Below are 20,526 nucleotides of genomic sequence, written 5' to 3'. Positions count from 1 at the left end.
TTTTTCTGGTTTGGGGGTCAAAGTTACTGTACCCCAGAGTAAGAGCTGGGGACATGTTTTCTCTTTCTCTTTTCTGGAGGAGTATGCGTCAGATTAGAATGGAGTCATGAATGTTTAAAAATCTCTCCTACCAGTTGAAACAGTTCCAAAATAGTAAAACTCAGTTTGTTGGATGTCTCATACGGCTATTCATGCTTTTCTTCCATTTTGACCCAGTTTGGTCCTTTTTTGTAGGTAATCACTCCACAAATGAATACCAAAGCTTGAAATCAAAATGTTCATCATCTCTTTCAAGGCCATTGTCTTTTTTTTCCCTTTTTGATTCCTAACATTGCTTCCTGCACATTGCTTCTTTTTTTTTTCCTGATCACGCGGTCAGAAAAACCATATCTAGAATTTTGTATTTCTTGCTTACCTCTTACGTTCTTTTTCCTTTGACTTCGTTCCTTCTCTTACTTCAACCAGTGGATCATTATCTCAGAAACAACCAACCTTTCATCCTTTCCTATTAAGCAATTTAGTGTTTTAAATTTGCTCAGAAGCCCACCTCAGTTGCATCCTATGTGTTCTAAAGAAAGCTGTTTTGTTTTGTTTTTAAGTAGGCTCCATGGCCAGTGTGGAGCCCAATGGTGGGCTTAATCTAGGAGCCTAAGATCAAGATCTGAGCTGGAATCAAGTGTCGCCTAGCCCACAGAGCCACCCAGGTGTCCCTACGGAAAGTATTTTTACTTTTAGTTCTACAAATTTTGAAATGGCCGTTATAATTTCTCCTTCAAGCACAAGTTTTTTAAAAGGTGGTTTCCATTCAGATGGTGATGTTCTAGACACCCTTGTAATCGGACTTCTGACTTCATAGCACAGAGTTTACAGAGCATTACATCTATGAGTATTTACTGAAAGTTGCTCTTTGGTGTAGTATGTGGCAAATATTCATAAAGTTGCCTTGTTTGCTTGGAAAAACTGTATTGCAGCATTTTACGTATGTACAGGCCAAGCTGCTTGCACTGCTCCAATATTCTATACCCTTCTTGTGTAGCTTGCCCTCTAATTACTGAGAGACATGGGCTTAAATCTTCACAAAAAGAGTGGATTCCAAGTGGCTTTTTCAAGAGAGGTACTTACCTACTCCATGTTTTCCCCCTGAAGGCTGCAAAAATTCTATAGTGAAATGAGAGCCATCAAAAGTTACTGAATTTTTGTTTCCTACAGCAATATATAGTTGTCCTCACACTTTGTATTTTTTTTTTTACATTTTATTTATTTATTCATGAGAGACACACAAAGAGAGGGGCAGAGACACAGGAAGTGGGAGATGCAGGCCCCATACAGGGAGCCCGATGTGGGACTGGATTCCGGGACTCCAGAATCACTCCCGGAGCCAAAGGCAGGGGCTCAACAGCTGAACAACCCAGGAGTCCCCCTCACACTTTGTATTCCGTGAACGTGTTCTCCTAAGGCAAGGCAAAGAGTGTGTAGTATCCAGGGCCTTATTACATGACCAAGTGTGGTGAGGATCTAGGAAACTAAAATTCTTCTATTTTCATTGTAGATGGGTGAATTAGTAGAACCCCTCAGAGAGAGAATCTGGAAATATCTATTCTCATGAAGGATGCCCTTGCTCCAGAACCAGAAATAGCCTTCCTTGGTTTGGTAGGTTTATTTTTTTAAAGATTTTATTCATTTATTTCTGAGACACAGAGAGAGAGAGGGAGAGAAGAGAGACAGGCAGAGAGACAGCCAGAGGGAGAAGCAGGCTCCATGCAGGGAGCCCCATGTGGGACTCGATCCCGGGTCTCCAGGATCACAAACTGGGCTGAAGGCGTCACTAAACTGCTGAGCAACCCGGGCTGCCCAACTATTCTTATTTTGGGGCATGAATACATCTCCTAGGGAAACTCTTCAGCCCGTGTGGAAGAAAACATGTTCCAGGATGCGGAAATCTAGCTGTGATAGCCAAACCAGTGCTTTCAACTCACAGCCTTTCAGGAGTGCAACGAGTTTACTCCTACGGTGGGATCCTAGCCAGCAGTTAAAATGAAGGAGACTGACATGTAACAACAGGGATATATGTGGGGCACCTGGGGGGCTCAGTGGTTGAGCAGGGCTCAGGCCCTGTTCCCGAGCTTCTGGGAAAGAGTCCCCCATTAGGCTCCCCACAGGGAGACTGCTTCTCCCTCTACCTCTCTCTCTCCGTCTCTCATAAATAAATAAATAAATAAATAAATAAATAAATAAATAAAATCTCAATTTTTTAAAAGAGGATATACGTAAAAATGTGGCCAGAGGTTTTGAAACCTGTCGCAAACTATTGTCACAAAAAAATACCTACATTCAGCCAAGATATGTGTAAGAAAGAGGACTGGGTTTTCCAAGCCTTTCACAAAATCTTGTCACAAAAAAATGTCTATGTTAGACCAGGATACATATATAAAAGAGGATATGGTTTCTGAAAGCCTGTCACACACAAAAATACTCACAAAAAATAACTACGTTCAGCCAGGAAACGTGTAAAACAGACGACAAGGTTTTGAAGTCTTTTTCACAAAATAGTATTAAAAAAATACGGGATCCCTGGGTGGCGCAGTGGTTTGGTGCCTGCCTTCACCCCAGGGCGCGATCCAGGAGACCCGGGATCGAATCCCACCTCGGGCTCCCGGTGCATGGAGCCTGCTTCTCCCTCTGCCTGTGTCTCTGCCTCTCTCTCTGTCTCTGTGACTATCATAAATAAATAAATTTTTAAAAAAAATACCTATGTTCAGCCAAGATATGTGGAAAAAAGAGGACAGATTTTTTGAACTTTTCACAAAATATTGTCACGAAAGATACCTATATTTTGCCAGGATATGTGTAGAAAAGAAGATGGGTTTGTTTTTTTTTTTTTTTTTTTTGAAGCTTTTCACAAAATATTGGAACAAAAAGTACCTATGTATCACTATGATATGTATAAAAATGACATGGTTATCTGAAGCTTCTCACAAAATATTGTCACGATAAATCCTGTATTTGGCCAGCTTATGTGTATGATAAAGAACAGGGTTTTTTGAAGTTTTTCACAAAATATTGAAACTGAAAATACCTACATTTTGCCAAAATATGTATAAACAAGAGGACAAGGTTTTTTTTCAACCCTCTCACAAGAAGCAATGTTAGGAGGCATAAGGGGAAAAAAAGACAATGGCTTTTGTTGAGATAAAAAAACATCCAGTTGAAAAAAAAAAAATCCAGTTGAGATGTTTGAGATAAAAAACATCTGATTGAGATGTTTGAGATAAAAAATACCGATTTCAAAAAAAAAAATCCAATTTCAAACTTTATGGGGTTATTTGATGGAGTGATTTTCTTTTCATTTGTGGAACCTATAAAAAGGCCACAGGATCACTGATGACTCAAATCATAGGCAAAGTATTAGTAGTCATATAAATTTACTGATTTGTACTACTTTGGGACCTATTTCAACCTATTTTCAGAGGGCTCACAAGCTTTATAAACGTAAAGGATAATTCTAAACTGGCACGACTCCTCTAGAAAAGAGAAACCGAGAACTCGTCCCCAGCTCCTACTCTATAGCAGTGACTATTAAAGGCTGGTCTCGAGGCTTCACATCTTCCTTGGGACCGGAGCACACAAGGGGACACTGCCTATGTTCTGTAACAGGTCAGTTATGCTCAATATCAAACTGTGGTTCACAGAATTAATGGTGGAAGTTGTAGCTACCTTTGTCCTGGCCAAGATAAGAAGTTATGTTCCTGCATTGTCCTTGACATTACTGGAGAACCAATGGAAGCTCCTGGGTTGCTTCAAAAAGATGTGCCAGTTTATGGTGAAGAAGACCCTTATTTATGTCCTGAGTTCTCTTGCGTCCATTATACACAATCTCATTGTTGAAGTCTTCCTCAATAAGCTATATTACTTTCTACACAAAAAGATGGTTTCTGAGCCCACAGCTGTGGTTGTCGTTTAGCTACTCTTACACCTACTCACCCTGCATTCGTTGGGGGGATACTTGGCACCCGGAGGAGAGCAAAGGACTTTCCTCGCTTATCTCCTGCCACTGGAGGCTTGTGTGCACGCTCGGCTCTGTCCCCGAGCCTGGCCCATTCTATCCTCTCACAAACAACACTGGCTCACCACTGTGGGTGCAAACATTGATACTGAAACCCTAATGCTCAGCAGCCTGACATGGAGGCCGGAGACCAAAGTGCAAGCTGGTCTGATCCGCCTCCACGTCTGGATGTCACATGAACTTGCAGCCTGTACCAACCGACACACAGCTCCGTTATATCACAGGTGTCACAAGGAAGCTTATTTCCCTGATCTCCACCCAGTAACACCCTCTCAATGTGGCAAAGCCGGTTATTTATGCTGCATCGATCCTAATGTTTCAGAAGAACTTCTACAAGCCTATGGTGTTACCTTCATCAATTGAGCCCCTCACCCCCACAGCCCCCAGAGCACATTTGGTTCTTCTTGAATCTGTGTCTCCCAGATTTCTTGTTTTTCTGTTCAAGATTTTATTTATTCATCAGACACACACACACACACGCACAAACACACACACACACAGAGAGAGAGAGAGAGAGAGAGAGAGAGAGGGAGAAAAGGCCAAGAGAATTAAGGCCATTGCACCTCAAGTTTAGCCTTAGCACTAGTACCTACAGCCTTCCAAGCTTCACCAGCCACCTCAGGCCCCTGTGAACGGGCCTCTACCCTCCTTCAGTTACAGGAGAAAGCACAGAACACCCTTGACCGAGAGTCCCATATTGGAATGAAACCAGAGCCTAAGAAATTCCTCCACCCCTTCTGGAAATCCCCAAGACCACCCCATAAAATCCAGCTGGAACCCCCCTCGGGGCCCAAGTCCCTGCTCCTCTGTGTCGGGTATACGAGGATCCAGGCTCGAGCTTGCTAATAAACCTTCGTGTGCTTGCATCGGTGTCGCCTCCTTGGTGGTTTCTGGGATTCGCAATCTCGGGCACAACATTTGCGGGCAGTCCGGGTCAGGGAGGCCCCCAGGCCCGACCTGGAGGGTCCCACGCGGGGTGAGCGCGCTCAAATTTTCCACCTTCGCGCATATTCTCTGCGAGCTCTATACTGTATTTCTACCTGTCGGAGTTCCAATGTGTGTTAGGTTGACACCGGCTTAGGCGGACGCGCTGGCGGGCCGTGGCCCGGGAGTCTTGGGAGACGTCTCTTGCCCCCGCCGGGAGGACGAAGTCCCCATCTGTGAGGAGGGCCGGGCTGCCAGCCCTTCGGTTTACCTTCTGTTTGTCTCCGCGGCCGCCCCGGAACGTTTGTACCGTGTCCTTGTTAACTGTGTGTGCGCTTGTCTGTCTGGCCGCGTCTTTGTTAAGTGTCATAATGTCTGGGCCTTGGTGTGGACTGGGGACATAATGGGGCAGACACAAACCACCCCCCTGTCTCTTATGCTCTCCCACTCCTCCCACGTTAGGGAAAGAGCTCATCACCTGAGCACAGACATGCGGAGAGAAGACTTTCAAGCTTGCTGCATGTCAGAATGGCCAACCTTTGAGGTGGGGTGGCCCCTACAAGGAACTTTCCAGCTCCTATTATCTTACAGGTTAAGTCCGTGAACTTCAGGAATAAATCTGATGACCACCCTGACCAGGTGCCCTACATCCTGACCGGGCAGGACATGATCGAGAATCCCCCTCCTTGGCTAAAACCATTTTCACCCCCCAAAGCAGGACCTACCAAGATTCTAGCCCTGCGAAAGGCCGAGAAGGACACTGACTCTAGGACCAAAAAGCCCTGATGCACACACTATCACTCCCGTCCCGGCCTCCTTCCCACAAGACCCTCCCTTCCTCAGCCCCTCTCAGCATCCACTTTGGGACCTGATGTTCCAAGCTTACAGGTTCCTCAATGCAACCAAGCCCAATCTTACCCGATCTTGCGGGCTCTGCTCTGACATCCGGCCTCTCTTCTATGAGGGAATTGCGATGTTCTGTCAGTACAACCTCCGGCCCTAATGCCTGGAGATGGCATCAAAAGACTCTAGGACTCACTTTCCAAGCAATGTCAGGCCAGGGGCTCTGTATAGGCACCCCATCACCCCAATACCAGTCCATATGTAATGAGACAAAATCTATATCTTGCCTAGACAACCACCTACCTCCTCAAGACGGTCGGTGGGCATGTTCTACAGGCCTAACCCCCTGTTTTCATGGTCAGATTCTAAATCGGACAAAGGGTTTCTGTGTGCTAGTTCAGCTACTTCCTACAATTATCTACCACTCAGATGCGCCGGTACCCACAGAGGGATAGAGGAGAGCCCATCTCGGCTATCACCATCGCTGTTGGGAATCGGGTTAGCAGGTGCAGGGACAGGGTTTGCTTCACTAGCAGTACCCACCTCCCACTATGACAGCCTCAGAGCAGCAGTCCATCGAGGCATAGAATGGGTAGAAACCTCTATTTCCCACCTCCAAGACTCCCTAACATCTTTGTCTGAGGTTGTCCTTCAAAACAGAAGGAGATTAGACTTAGTCTTCTTACAACAAGGGGGGTTATGTGCTGCCTTAAATGAGGAATGTGGCTTCTTTACTGACCACTCAGGAATAGTCCGGGAATCTATGGCAAAAGTCAGAGAAGGTTTGGCTACATGTAAACGGGAACGAGAACAGCGACAAAGGTGGTTCGAATCTTGGTTCGATCATTCCCCCTGGCTCACGACCTTGCTGTCCACCCAAGCCGGGCCCCTCACTATCCTCCTTCTCCTTACCTTCGGGCCCTGCGTTATCAATAGATTAGTTACTTTTGTCCAAGCCAGAGTCCGCACACTTCACATCATGGTACTCACACAGCAATATCGACCATGGACCTTGTTACTGAGAGCAACCTGGACCCATGATTGGGTCCTTCCTTAGGTTCCTCTGAGAGCGGGAAATATGGAAGCCGAGAAAATTAAGGCCCTTCCACCTCAAGTTTAGCGTTAGCACAAGTACAGCCACCTTAGCCTCGGCAGCCATCTCAGGCCTCTGAGACCAAGGGCTGAACATTACCACACTTCACTTATAGGAAAAACTGCAGAAGGTTCTTGATAGAAAGTCCCATATCACAATGAAAAAAAATTCCTCCACCCCTTCTGGAAATCCCCTGGACCAGCCCAAAAACCCAGCTGTAACCCACCTTTGGGGTCCAAGTCCCTGCTCCGCTGTGATGGGTATACTTGGACCCTAGCTCGAGCTTGCTAACAAACCCTCGAGCACTGGCATCGGGGTTGGCTCCTTGGTGGTTTCTGGCACTTGCGATCGTGGGCACAACATTCAGCAGTCCTGACATGGAGGCCAGAGACCAATGTGCAAGTTGGTCCGATCCGCCTCCATGTCAGGATGTCACATGAACTTGCAGCCTGTACCAACCGACACACAGCTCCGTTCTGCCACAGTTGTCACAAGGAAGCTTATTTCGCTGAACTCCACCCAGTGACACCATCTCTATGTGGCAAAGCCAGTTACTTATGCTGCATCCATCCTAATTCATTCAGAAGAACTTCTACAAGCCTATGGTGTTACCTTCATCAATTGAGCTCCTCACCCCCACAGTCCCCAGAGCACATTTGGTTCTTCTTGAATCTGTGTCTCCTTGATTTCTTTCGGTTTTCTTTTCAAGATTTTATTAATTCACACACACACACACACAGAAAGAGAAAGAGGCAGAGACACAGGCAAAGGGAGAAGCAGGCTCCATGCAGGGAGCCCCACATGGGACTCGATCCAGGGTCTCCAGCATCACACCCTGGGCTGAAGGTGGCACTAAACTGCTGAGCCACCCGGGCTGCCCAACTATTCTTACTTTGGGGCATGAATACATCTCCTAGGGAAACTCTTCAGCCCGTGTGGAAGAAAACATGTTCCAGGATGTGGAAATCTGGCTGTGATAGCCAAACCAGTGGTTTCTTTTTTTTTTTAAGATTTTATTTATTTTTTCATAGAGACACAGAGAGAGAATGAGAAGCAGAGACACAGGCAGAGGGAGAAGCAGGCTCCATGCAGAGCCTGATGTGGGACTTGATCAAGGGTCTCCAGGATCACGCCCCAGGCTGCAGGCAGCACTAAACCGCTGCGCCACCTGGGCTGCCCCAAACCACTGGTTTCAACTCGCAGCCTTTCAGGAGTGCAACGAGTTTACTCCTACGGTGGGATCCTAGCCAGCAGTTAAAGTGAAGGAGACGGACATGTAACAATAGGGATATATGTGGGGCACCTGTGTGGCTCAGTGGTTGAGCAGATGCTCAGGCCCTGTTCCCGAGCTTCTGGGAAAGAGTCCCCATTAGGCTCCCCACAGGGACACTGCATCTCCCTCTACCTCTCTCTCTCAGTCTCTCATAAATAAATAAATAAATAAATAAATAAATAAATAAATAAAATCTCAATTTTTTAAAAGAGGATATACGTAAAAATGTGGCCAGAGGTTTTGAAACCTGTCACAAAGTATTGTCACAAAAAATATCTACGTTCGCCCAGGATATGTGTAAGAAAGAGGACTGGGTTTTCGAAGCCTTTCATAAAATCTTTTCACAAAAAAATGTCTATGTTAGACCTGGATACATGTATAAAGGAGGATATGGTTTCTGAAAGCCTGTCACACACAAAAATTGTCACAAAAAATAACTAGGTTCAGCCAGGAAACGTGTAAAACAGACGACAAGGTTTTGAAATCTTTTTCACAAAATAGTATTAAAAAAATACCTATGTTCAGCCAAGATATGTGGAAAAAAGAGGACAGGGTTTTGTGAACCCTTTCACAAAATATTGTCACAAAAGATACCTATATTTGGCCAGGATATGTGTAGAAAAGAAGAGGGATTTTTTTTTGAAGCTTTTCACAAAATATTGGAACAAAAAGTACCTATGTATCACTATGATATGTATAAAAATGACCAGGTTATCTGAAGCTTCTCACAAAATATTGTCACGATAAATCCTGTATTTGGCCAGCTTGTGTGTGTGATAAAGAACAGGGTTTTTTTGAAGTTTTTCACAAAATATTGAAACTGAAAATACCTACATTTTGCCAAAAAATGTATAAACAAGAGGACAAGGGGTTTTTTTCAACCGTCTCACAAGAAGGAATGTTAGGAGGCATAAGGGGAAAAAAAGACAATGGCTTTTGTTGAGATAAAAAAGCATCCAATTGAGATGTTTGAGATAAAAAACATCCCATTGAGCTGTTTGAGATAAAAAACATCTGATTGAAAAAAAAATCCGATTGAGATATTTGAGTTAAAAAACATCTGATTGAGATGTTTGAGATAAAAAATATCTGAGATGGGGGGATCCCTGGGTGGCTCAGCGGTTTAGCGCCTGCCTTTGGCCCAGGGCGCAATCCTGGAGTCCCGGGATCGAGTCCCACGTCAGGCTCCCGGCATGAAGCCTGCTTCTTCCTCTGCCTGTGTTTCTGCCTCTCTCTCTCTCTCTCTCTCTCTCTATCACAAATAAATAAATAAATAATCTTAAAAAAAAAAATCTGAGATGTTTGCGATAAAAAACATACAAGATGTTTGAGATAAAGAACATCCAATTGAGATGTTTGAGATAAAAACCATACGATTTCAAAAAAAAAAAATATCCGATTTCAAACTTTATGGGGTTATTTTTATTGGTGGAGTGATTTTTTTTCATTTGTGGAGCCTATAAAAAGGCCACAGGGTCTGGATGACTCATATCAATTGTAAATTATTAGTAGTCGCATGAATTTATCAATAAACTGATTTGTACTACTTTTAGGACCTATTTCAACCTATTTTCAGAGGGCTCACAAGCTTTAAAAACGGAAAGGATAATTCTTTTTTTTTTTTTCTTTTTTTTTTTTGTAAAGGATAATATAAACTGGCACGACTCCTCCAGAAAAGAGACACGGAGAACTCGTCCCCAGCTCCTACTCTATAGCAGTGACTCTTAAAGGCTGGCTCTCGAGGCTTCACATCTTCCTTGGGACCGGAGCACACAAGGGGACACTGCCTATGTTCTGTAACAGGTCAGTTATGCTCAATATCAAACTGTGGTTCACAGAATTAATGGTGGAAGTTGTAGCTACCTTTGTCCTGGCCAAGATAAGAAGTTATGTTCCTGCATTGTTCGTGACATGGCCGGACAACCACTGGAAGCTCCTGGGTTGTTTCAAAAAGATGTGCCAGTTTATGGTGAAGAAGACCCTTATTTATGTCCTGAGTTCTCTTGCGTCCATTATACACAATCTCATTGTTGAAGTCTTCCTCAATAAGCTATATTACTTTCTGCACAAAAAGATGGTTTCTGAGCCCACAGCTGTGGTTGTCGTTTAGCTACTCTTACACCTACTCACCCTGCATTCGTTGGGGGGATACTTGGCACCCGGAGGAGAGCAAAGGACTTTCCTCGCTTATCTCCTGCCACTGGGGGCTTGTGTGCACGCTCCGCTCTCCCCGAGGCTGCCCCATTCTATCCTCTCACAAACAACACTGGCTCACAACTGTGGGTGCAAACATTGATACTGAAACCCTAATGCTCAGCAGCCTGACATGGAGGCCGGAGACCAAAGTGCAAGCTGGTCTGATCCGCCTCCACGTCTGGATGTCGCATGAACTTGCAGCCTGTACCAACCGACACACAGCTCCGTTCTGCCACAGTTGTCACAAGGAAGCTTATTTCGCTGAACTCCACCCAGTGACACCATCTCTATGAGGCAAAGCTGGTTATTTATGCTGCATCCATCCTAATTCTTTTTTTTTTAATTTTTTTTTAATTTTTATTTATTTATGATAGTCACACAGAGCGAGAGAGAGAGGCAGAGACATAGGTAGAGGGAAAGCAGGCTCCATGCACCAGGAGCCTGATATGGAATTCGATCCCGGATCTCCAGGATCGCGCCCTGGGCCAAAGGCAGGCGCCAAACCACTGCGCAACCCAGGGATCCCATCCATCCTAATTCTTTCAGAAGAACTTGTACAAGCCTATGGTGTTACCTTCATCAATTGAGCTCCTCACCCCCACAGTCCCCAGAGCACATTTGGTTCTTCTTGAATCTGTATCTCCTTGATTTCTTTCGTTTTTCTTTTCAAGATTTTATTTATTCACCAGAAACACACACACACACACACACACACACACACACACAGAAAGAGAAAGAGGCAGAGACACAGGCAAAGGGAGAAGCAGGCTCCATGCAGGGAGCCCCACGTGGGACTCGATCCAGGGTCTCCAGCATCACACCCTGGGCTGAAGGTGGCACTAAACTGCTGAGCCACCCGGGCTGCCCAACTATTCTTACTTTGGGGCATGAATACATCTCCTAGGGAAACTCTTCAGCCCGTGTGGAAGAAAACATGTTCCAGGATGCGGAAATCTAGCTGTGATAGTCAAACCAGTGGTTTCTTTATTTTTTTTTTAAGATTTTATTTATTTATTCATAGAGACACAGAGAGAGAATGAGGCAGAGACAAAGGCGGAGGGAGAAGCAGGCTCCATGCAGAGCCTGATGTGGGACTTGATCAAGGGTCTCCAGGATCACGCCCCGGGCTGCAGGCGCCACTAAACCGCTGCGCCACCTGGGCTCCCCCAAACCACTGGTTTCAACTCGCAGACTTTCAGGAGTGCAACGAGTTTACTCCTACGGTGGGATCCTAGCCAGCAGTTAAAGTGAAGGAGACTGACATGTAACAATAGGGATGTATGTGGGGCACCTGTGTGGCTCAGTGGTTGAGCAGACGCTCAGGCCCTGTTCCCGAGCTTCTGGGAAAGAGTCCCCATTAGGCTCCCCACAGGGACAGTGCATCTCCCACTACGTCTCTCTCCGTCTCAAATAAATAAATAAATAAATAAATAAATAAATAAATAAATAAATAAATAAAATCTCAATTTTTAAAAACTGGATATACGTAAAAATGTGGCCAGAGGTTTTGAAACCTGTCATAAAGAATTGTCACAAAAAATACCTACGTTCGCCCAGGATATGTGTAAGAAAGAGGACTGGGTTTTCGAAGCCTTTCACAAAATCTTGTCACAAAAAAATGTCTATGTTAAACCAGGATACAAGTATAAAAGAGGATATGGTTTCTGCAAGCCTGTCACACATAAAAATTGTCACAAAGAATAACTAGGTTCAGCCAGGAAACGTGTAAAACAGAGGACAAGGTTTTGAAATCTTTTTCACAAAATGGTATTAAAAAAATACCTATGTTCAGCCGAGATATGTGGAAAAAAGAGGACAGGGTTTTGTGAACCCTTTCACAAAATATTGTCACAAAAGATACCTATATTGGCCAGGATATGTGTAGAAAAGGAGAGGGATTTTTTTTTTTGAAGCTTTTCACAAAATATTGGAACAAAAGGTACCTATGTATCACTATGATATGTATAAAAATGACCAGGTTATCTGAAGCTTCTCACCAAATATTGTCACGATAAATCCTGTATTTGGCCAGCTTGTGTGTGTGATAAAGAACAGGGTTTTTTGAAGTTTTTCACAAAATATTGAAACTGAAAATACCTACATTTTGCCAAAATATGTATAAACAAGAGGACAAGGGGTTTTTTTCAACCCTCTCACAAGAAGCAATATTAGGAGGCATAAGGGGAAAAAAGGACAATGGCTTTTGTTGAGATAAAAAATATCCAATTGAGATGTTTGAGATAAAAAACATCCGATTGTGAAGTTTGAGATAAAAAACATCCGAGATGTTTGAGATAAAAAACATCCAAGAAAAAAAAAAAAAGAAAAAAAAAAACATCCAAGATGTTTGAGATAAAGAACATCCAATTGATGTTTGAGATAAAACTCATCTGATTAAAAAAATATCCGATTGAGATGTTTGAGATAAAAAATATCCGATTTCAAAAAAAAAATATCCGATTTCAAACTTTATGGGGTTATTTTTATTGGTGGAGTGATTTTCTTTTCATTTGTGGAGGTATAAAATGCCACAGGGTCATTGATGACTCATATCAATTGTAAATTATTAGTAGTCATATGAGTTTACCAATAAACTGATTTGTACTACTTTGGGACCTATTTCAACCTATTTTCAGAGGGCTCACAAGCTTTATAAACGTAAAGGATAATTCTAAACTGGCACGACTCCTCCAGAAAAGAGACACCGAGAACTCGTCCCCAGCTCCTACTCTATAGCAGTGACTCTTAAAGGCTGGCTCTCGAGGCTTCACATCTTCCTTGGGACCGGAGCACACAAGGGGACGCTGCCTATGTTCTGTAACAGGTCAGTTATGCTCAATATCAAACTGTGGTTCACAGAATTAATGGTGGAAGTTGTAGCTACCTTTGTCCTGGCCAAGATAAGAAGTTATGTTCCTGCATTGTTCGTGACATGGCCGGACAACCACTGGAAGCTCCTGGGTTGTTTCAAAAAGATGTGCCAGTTTATGGTGAAGAAGACCCTTATTTATGTCCTGAGTTCTCTTGCGTCCATTATACACAATCTCATTGTTGAAGTCTTCCTCAATAAGCTATATTACTTTCTACACAAAAAGATGGTTTCTGAGCCCACAGCTGTGGTTGTCGTTTAGCTACTCTTACACCTACTCACCCTGCATTCGTTGGGGGGATACTTGGCACCCGGAGGAGAGCAAAGGACTTTCCTCGCTTATCTCCTGCCACTGGAGGCTTGTGTGCACGCTCGGCTCTCCCCGAGCCTGGCCCATTCTATCCTCTCACAAACAACACTGGCTCACAACTGTGGGTGCAAACATTGATACTGAAACCCTAATGCTCAGCAGCCTGACATGGAGGCCGGAGACCAAAGTGCAAGCTGGTCTGATCCGCCTCCACGTCTGGATGTCACATGAACTTGCAGCCTGAACCAACCGACACACAGCTCCGTTCTGCCACAGTTGTCACAAGGAAGCTTATTTCGCTGAACTCCACCCAGTGACACCATCTCTATGTGGCAAAGCCGGTTATTTATGCTGCATCGATCCTAATTGTTTCAGAACAACTTCTACAAGCCTATGGTGTTACCTTCATCAATTGAGCTCCTCACCCCTCAGTCCCCAGAGCATATTTCGTTCTTCTTGAATCTGTAACTCCTTGATTTCTTTCGTTTTTCTTTTCAAGATTTTATTTATTCACCAGAAACAGACACACTCACACACACACACACACACACACACACACACACACAGAAAGAGAAAGAGGCAGAGACACAGGCAAAGGGAGAAGCAGGCTCCATGCAGGGAGCCCCACGAGGGACTCGATCCCGGGTCTCCAGCATCACACCCTGGGCTGAAGGTGGCACTAAACTGCTGAGCCACCCGGGCTGCCCAACTATTCTTACTTTGGGGCATGAATACATCTCCTAGGGAAACTCTTCAGCCCGTGTGGAAGAAAACATGTTCCAGGATGCGGAAATCTAGCTGTGATAGTCAAACCAGTGGTTTCTTTATTTTTTTTTTTAAGATTTTATTTATTTATTCATAGAGACACAGAGAGAGAATGAGGCAGAGACATAGGCGGAGGGAGAAGCAGGCTCCATGCAGAGCCTCTTGTGGGACTGATCAAGGGTCTCCAGGATCACGCCCCGGGCTGCAGGCAGCACTAAACCGCTGAGCCACCAACCACTGGTTTCAACTCGCAGCCTTTCAGGAGTGCAACGAGTTTACTCCTACGGTGGGATCCTAGCCAGGAGTTAAAGTGAAGGAGACTGACATGTAACAATAGAGATGTATGTGGGGCACCTGTGTGGCTCAGTGGTTGAGGAGACGCTCAGGCCCTGTTCCCGAGCTTCTGGGAAAGAGTCCCCATTAGGCTCCCCACAGGGACAGTGCATCTCCCACTACGTCTCTCTCCGTCTCAAATAAATAAATAAATAAATAAATAAATAAATAAATAAATAAATAAAATCTCATTTTTTAAAACTGGATATACGTAAAAATGTGGCCAGAGATTTTGAAACCTGTCATAAAGAAGTGCCACAAAAAATATCTACGTTCGCCCAGGATATGTGTAGGAAAGAGGACTGGGTTTTCGAAGCCTTACACAAAATCTTGTCACAAAAAAATGTCTATGTTAGACCAGGATACATGTATAAAAGAGGATATGGTTTCTGAAAGCCTGTCACACATAAAAATTGTCACAAAAAATAACTGGGTTCAGCCAGGAAACGTGTAAAACAGAGGACAAGGTTTTGAAATCTTTTTCACAAAATAGTATTAAAAAAATACCTATGTTCAGCCGAGATATGCGGAAAAAAGAGGACAGGGTTTTGTGAACCCTTTCACAGAATATTGTCACAAAAGATACCTATATTGGCCAGGATATGTGTAGAAAAGGAGAGGGATTTTTTTTTTGAAGCTTTTCACAAAATATTGGAACAAAAGGTACCTATGTATCACTATGATATGTATAAAAATGACAAGGTTATCTGAAGCTTCTCACAAAATATTGCCACGATAAATCCTGTATTTGGCCAGCTTGTGTGTGTGATAAAGAACAGGGTTTTTTGAAGTTTTTCACAAAATATTGAAACTGAAAATACCTACATTTTGCCAAAATATGTATAAACAAGAGGACAAGGGGTTTTTTTCAACCCTCTCACAGAAGCAATATTAGGAGGCATAAGGGGAAAAAACGACAATGGCTTTTGTTGAGATAAAAAATATCCAATTGAGATGTTTGAGATAAAAAACATCTGATTGAGAAGTTTGAGATAAAAAACATCCGAGATGTTTGAGATAAAAAACATCCAAGAAAAAAAAAAAAAAGAAAAAAAAGACCATCCAAGATGTTTGAGATAAAGAACATCCAATTGATGTTTGAGATAAAACTCATCTGATTAAAAGAATATCAAATTGAGATGTTTGAGATAAAAAACATCCGATTGAGATGTTTGAGATAAAAAACATCGGATTGAGATGTTTGAGATAAAAAACATGCAAGATGTTTGGGATAAAGGACATCCAATTGATGTTTGAGATAAAACTCATCTGATTAAAAAAATATCAAATTGAGATGTTTGAGATAAAAAACATCCGATTGAGATGTTTGAGATAAAAAACATCCGATTTCAAAAGAAAAAATATCCGATTTCAAACTTTATGGGGTTATTTTTATTGGTGGAGTGATTTTCTTTTCATTTGTGGAGCCTATAAAAAGGCCACAGGGTCATTGATTTCTCATATCATTTGTAAATTATTAGTAGTCATATGAATTTACCAATAAACTGATTTGTACTACTTTTAGGACCTATTTCAACCTATTTTCAGAGGGCTCACAAGCTTTATAAACGGAAAGGATAATTCTAAACTGGCACGACTCCTCCAGAAAAGAGACACCGAGAACTCGTCCCCAGCTCCTACTCTATAGCAGTGACTATTAAAGGCTGGTCTCGAGGCTTCACATCTTCCTTGGGACCGGAGCACACAAGGGGACACTGCCTATGTTCTGTAACAGGTCAGTTATGCTCAATATCAAACTGTGGTTCACAGAATTAATGGTGGAAGTTGTAGCTACCTTTGTCCTGGCCAAGATAAGAAGTTATGTTCCTGCATTGTTCGTGACATGGCCGGACAACCACTGGGAGCTCCTGGGTTGTTTCAAAAAGATGTGCCAGTTTATGGTGAAGAAGACCCTTATTTATGTCCTGAGTTCTCTTGCGTCCATTATACACAATCTCATTGTTGAAGTCTTCCTCAATAAGCTATATTACTTTCTACACAAAAAGATGGTTTCTGAGCCCACAGCTGTGGTTGTCGTTTAGCTACTCTTACACCTACTCACCCTGCATTCGTTGGGGGGATACTTGGCACCCGGAGGAGAGCAAAGGACTTTCCTCGCTTATCTCCTGCCACTGGAGGCTTGTGTGCACGCTCCGCTCTCCCCGAGCCTGGCCCATTCTATCCTCTCACAAACAACACTGGCTCACAACTGTGGGTGCAAACATTGATACTGAAACCCTAATGCTCAGCAGCCTGACATGGAGGCCGGAGACCAATGTACAAGTTGATCCTATCCGCTACCACGTCTGGATGTCACATGAACTTGCAGCCCGTTCCAACCAACACACAGCTCCGTTCTGCCACAGTTGTCACAAGGAAGCTTATTTCGCTGAACTCCACCCAGTGACACCATCTCTATGTGGCCAAGCCGGTTATTTATGCTGCATCGATCCTAATTGTTTCAGAAGAACTTCTACAAGCCTATGGTGTTACCTTCATCAATTGAGCCCCTCACCCCCACAGCACCCAGAGCACATTTGGTTCTTCTTGAATCTATGTCTCCCAGATTTCTTTTTTTCTTTTCAAGATTTTATTTATTCATCCGAGACAGAGAGAGAGTGAGAGAGAGAGAGAGAGAGAGAGAGAGAGTCAAAGACATGCAGAGGGAGAAGCAGGCTCCATGCAGGGAGCCCAACGTGGGACTCGATCCCGGTTCTCCAGGATCACGCCCTGGGCCAAAGGCGGGCGCTAAACAGCTGAGCTACCCGGGCTGCCCCCTTGATTTCAGTACAGTTTGTTTTTTTTTATTTGTTTGTTTGCGTGTTTGTTTTCGCAGCCTCGATTCTTTCTTGTTTCACATACTGAGCAAATAAAGTTCCTTTCAGACAATGGCATGTCTGCAACCTTACTGCTCCATCCTAGGCTGATTTCCTTCTAACCCTGTGTGGCTTAGGGTCTGTTGCAAGGCACCGAAGAAGAGGAGGGAAAACCAGGGTGATTAGATAGAGAGCTCCATGGCTTGGCAGGGGTTGGGGAGGGATGGGTACGCAACCTGGGTGATATTTGCTGAATGGAGGATGGGGGTGGAGGTGGTTTCCAAGGCTGATGGTCTGGGACACGGCAGCCCAGGAGGCTCTGGGGATGTGTCATCTTTCCCGGAGAAGTTCAAAGTCAGTCACAGAGAACTCTGAACTGGTTGAAAGCATCTCTACCACTTGTAAGCCATATATCCCAAATTTGACCAGGGTAGAGCCAGCCTCTTGAGGACTGAGCTGGGGGTAGGGACAGCTCCCCGCAAACTCATCTTCAAGGGACCCATGTTGGGATGGGTGATGGTGATATTCAGAGGGCTCATGAGAACGCGCCCCTTGGGTCAGGAGAAACCCTGCGGAGGGGAAAGGATGTGAGTGGAATGACCCTCCCCAGAGCACCTCGGAGGTCCTGAGGCTGCCCTGGAAGTTTGAGCCTGCCTCATTTGGATCTGTGCCCAGCATTGAGTTGGCTTCTACCTCTCCCTCTGCTCATTCGCCCTCTCGTGCCCTCTTTCTAACAAATAAATACATAAAATATTTTTAAAGATTATTTATGTATTATGAGAGACATGCTCAGAGGCAGAGGCTTAGGCAGAGGGAGAAGCAGGCTCCCCGTGGGAAGCCCGATTTGGGACTCCATCTCAGGATGCCAGGATCATGACATGAAGCCAAGGTAGACACTCAACCACTGAGCCACCCAGGCACTCATTAATAAATACAATTTTTAATAAATATTTTAATAACTAAAAAATCAGTAAAGAGGGGGGCACTTGACAGGATGAGCACTGGGTGTTATACTATTGTTGGCAAATGGAACTCCAATAAAAAGGTATACAAAAAAATCAGTAAAATCAACAATGGGCAAAAATGTCAAAGAGACATTTCTCCAAAGGTATACAGTGGCCACCAAGCTTCTGAGGAAACGCTCAACATCGCTAATCATTACACAGAGCAAATCGAACACAAATATATATCAAGTCACACCCATCAGGATAGTCACCATCAACAACAATAAGCAAGGGATCCCTGGGTGGCGCAGCGGTTTGGCGCCTGCCTTTGGCCCAGGGCGCGATCCTGGAGACCCGGGATCGAATCCCACGTCGGGCTCCCGGTGCATGGGGCCTGCTTCAACCTCTGCCTGTGTCTCTGCCTCTCTCTCTCTCTCTCTCTCTCTCTCTCTCTTTCTGTGTGTGACTATCATAAATAAATAAAAATTAAAAAAAAAACAACAATAAGCAAAAGGACCCCAAACCCAAATACCATAAATTAATGTGTGTTGGTGAGGATCTGGAGAAATCAGAACCCTGGCAAATGTTAGTGAAAAAGTAAAATGGCACATCAGACATCAGCTTGGAACACGGTGCCGGGTTTCCTCCAAATTAAGAAATAGACTTACCGTGTGATGGAGCCATCTCCTTACTCATTTTACATCTGTAAGAACTGAAAGCCAACAGTACGAAGGGATCCCCGCTCATCCCTGTTCATCGCAGTGTTGTTCACAAGAGTCAAGATGTAGAAGCAGCCCCCGTGTCCACGCACAGAGGAACAGAGAAAGATCATGCGGCATCCAGCTCCAGTGGAACGAGCTGGAAGGATCCTAAGGAAGAAGTGAGTTCTGGACCCGCTGCCACATGAAATGAGCAGGTCGCAGAAAGACAAATACCCTATGATTCCACTTGTATGTCCTGCCCGTCATAGTCAAATTTATAGAAACAGAAAGAAGACATGTGGGGCCGGTGGGGGCAGGGAGGAGCAAACAGGAAACTGTGGGTGCAGACTTTCTGTTACAAAATGAGCAGGTGCTAGAGATGCATTGTACGCCCCTGAGAATATTGATACCCCTGCTCATCTGTATCCTGGTTCCCAGTGAATGGTAGGGAATGTAATGTTATGAGTTTTTCCCCATAATTTTTCACAGATTTAAGGAAGAAATTGGGGTGAAGATCCCTGGGGCCCTTGAAACCTTCCTGCCTTCCAAGAGGAAGCTCTGGGTGTGACCAATACAAAGTGTTGGTGGGTGAGGTTCATTCTGTGTTCCCAGCCAGCCCGTTTCAGCCTCCCATGGCAGCTCATGGGGCTCTGAGCCCCTCCAGAGTCCATAACGGGGAAGAGGCTCGAGGCTCCAGGGATTCTCAGGAGTTGAGAGGCCAAGGTGGGAGGAGAAGGGCTGAGCAGGGATGGAAAGATGGGTAGAGGAGCAGCTGTGTGGGAGGGGGCAGATTGAGGGATTCAGGACAGCCAAAGAGTCTAAGATGTGACATTAAAAAAAAAGGAAGGAAAGAAAGAAATTAAGGAGGAAAGGAAGAAAGAAGAAGAAAAGGGAGCGACCGGGTTGCTGAATACCTAGAGCATGAAACTCTTTCCTCAGGATGGTGAGCTCAGGCCCCAAGTAGAACTCATTAAAAAACAAAAACAAACAAACAAACAAAAACAGGATCTCTGGGTGGCTCGGCACTTTGGCGCCTGCCTTTGGCCCAAGGGATGGAGTCCCACACCGGGCTCCTGGCATGGAGCCTGCTTCTCCCTCTGCCTCTGTCTCTGCCTCTCTCTCTCTCTCTCTATCTCTCTCTCTCTCTCTCTCAAATAAATAAATAAATAAATAAATAAATAAATAAATAAATATTTTTTAAAGAGTTCTTAGGCTCAGTTGTTTAAGCGTCTAAGTCATGAACTCAGCTCAGGTCTTGGTCTCAGGGTTGTGTGTTCAAGCCCCCTGTGGGGTGCTATGCTTACATGGAGCCTAATTTAAAATACTCTTTTAATATAAAAATAAAATAAATACGAATACTCATTAAAACTCAGCGGTTTAGCACCTGCCTTCAGCC

The 20,526-nt window shown here is 44.2% G+C and overlaps 1 long non-coding RNA gene across 2 annotated transcripts in view; it reads right to left on the bottom strand.

The window, feature by feature from the left end:
* Positions 1-19,439, bottom strand: part of LOC140598293 (uncharacterized) — a 30,368-nt gene extending 10,929 nt beyond the window's left edge. Inside the window, exon 1 of one of the 2 annotated variants that reach the window (XR_012000584.1) lies at positions 19,098-19,439. This is a non-coding gene — a long non-coding RNA (uncharacterized lncRNA). The remainder of the gene's footprint in view (positions 1-19,097) is intronic. The other variant, XR_012000585.1, reaches the window with a different exon arrangement.
* Between the last annotated feature and the right edge of the window lie 1,087 nt (positions 19,440-20,526).

The sequence above is a fragment of the Vulpes vulpes genome, chromosome 1, assembly GCF_048418805.1.
Source record: "Vulpes vulpes isolate BD-2025 chromosome 1, VulVul3, whole genome shotgun sequence".
Lineage (NCBI taxonomy): Eukaryota > Metazoa > Chordata > Mammalia > Carnivora > Canidae > Vulpes > Vulpes vulpes.
Note: the sequence above shows the minus strand (reverse complement) of the source record. Positions and strands in the feature narration are given on the sequence as shown.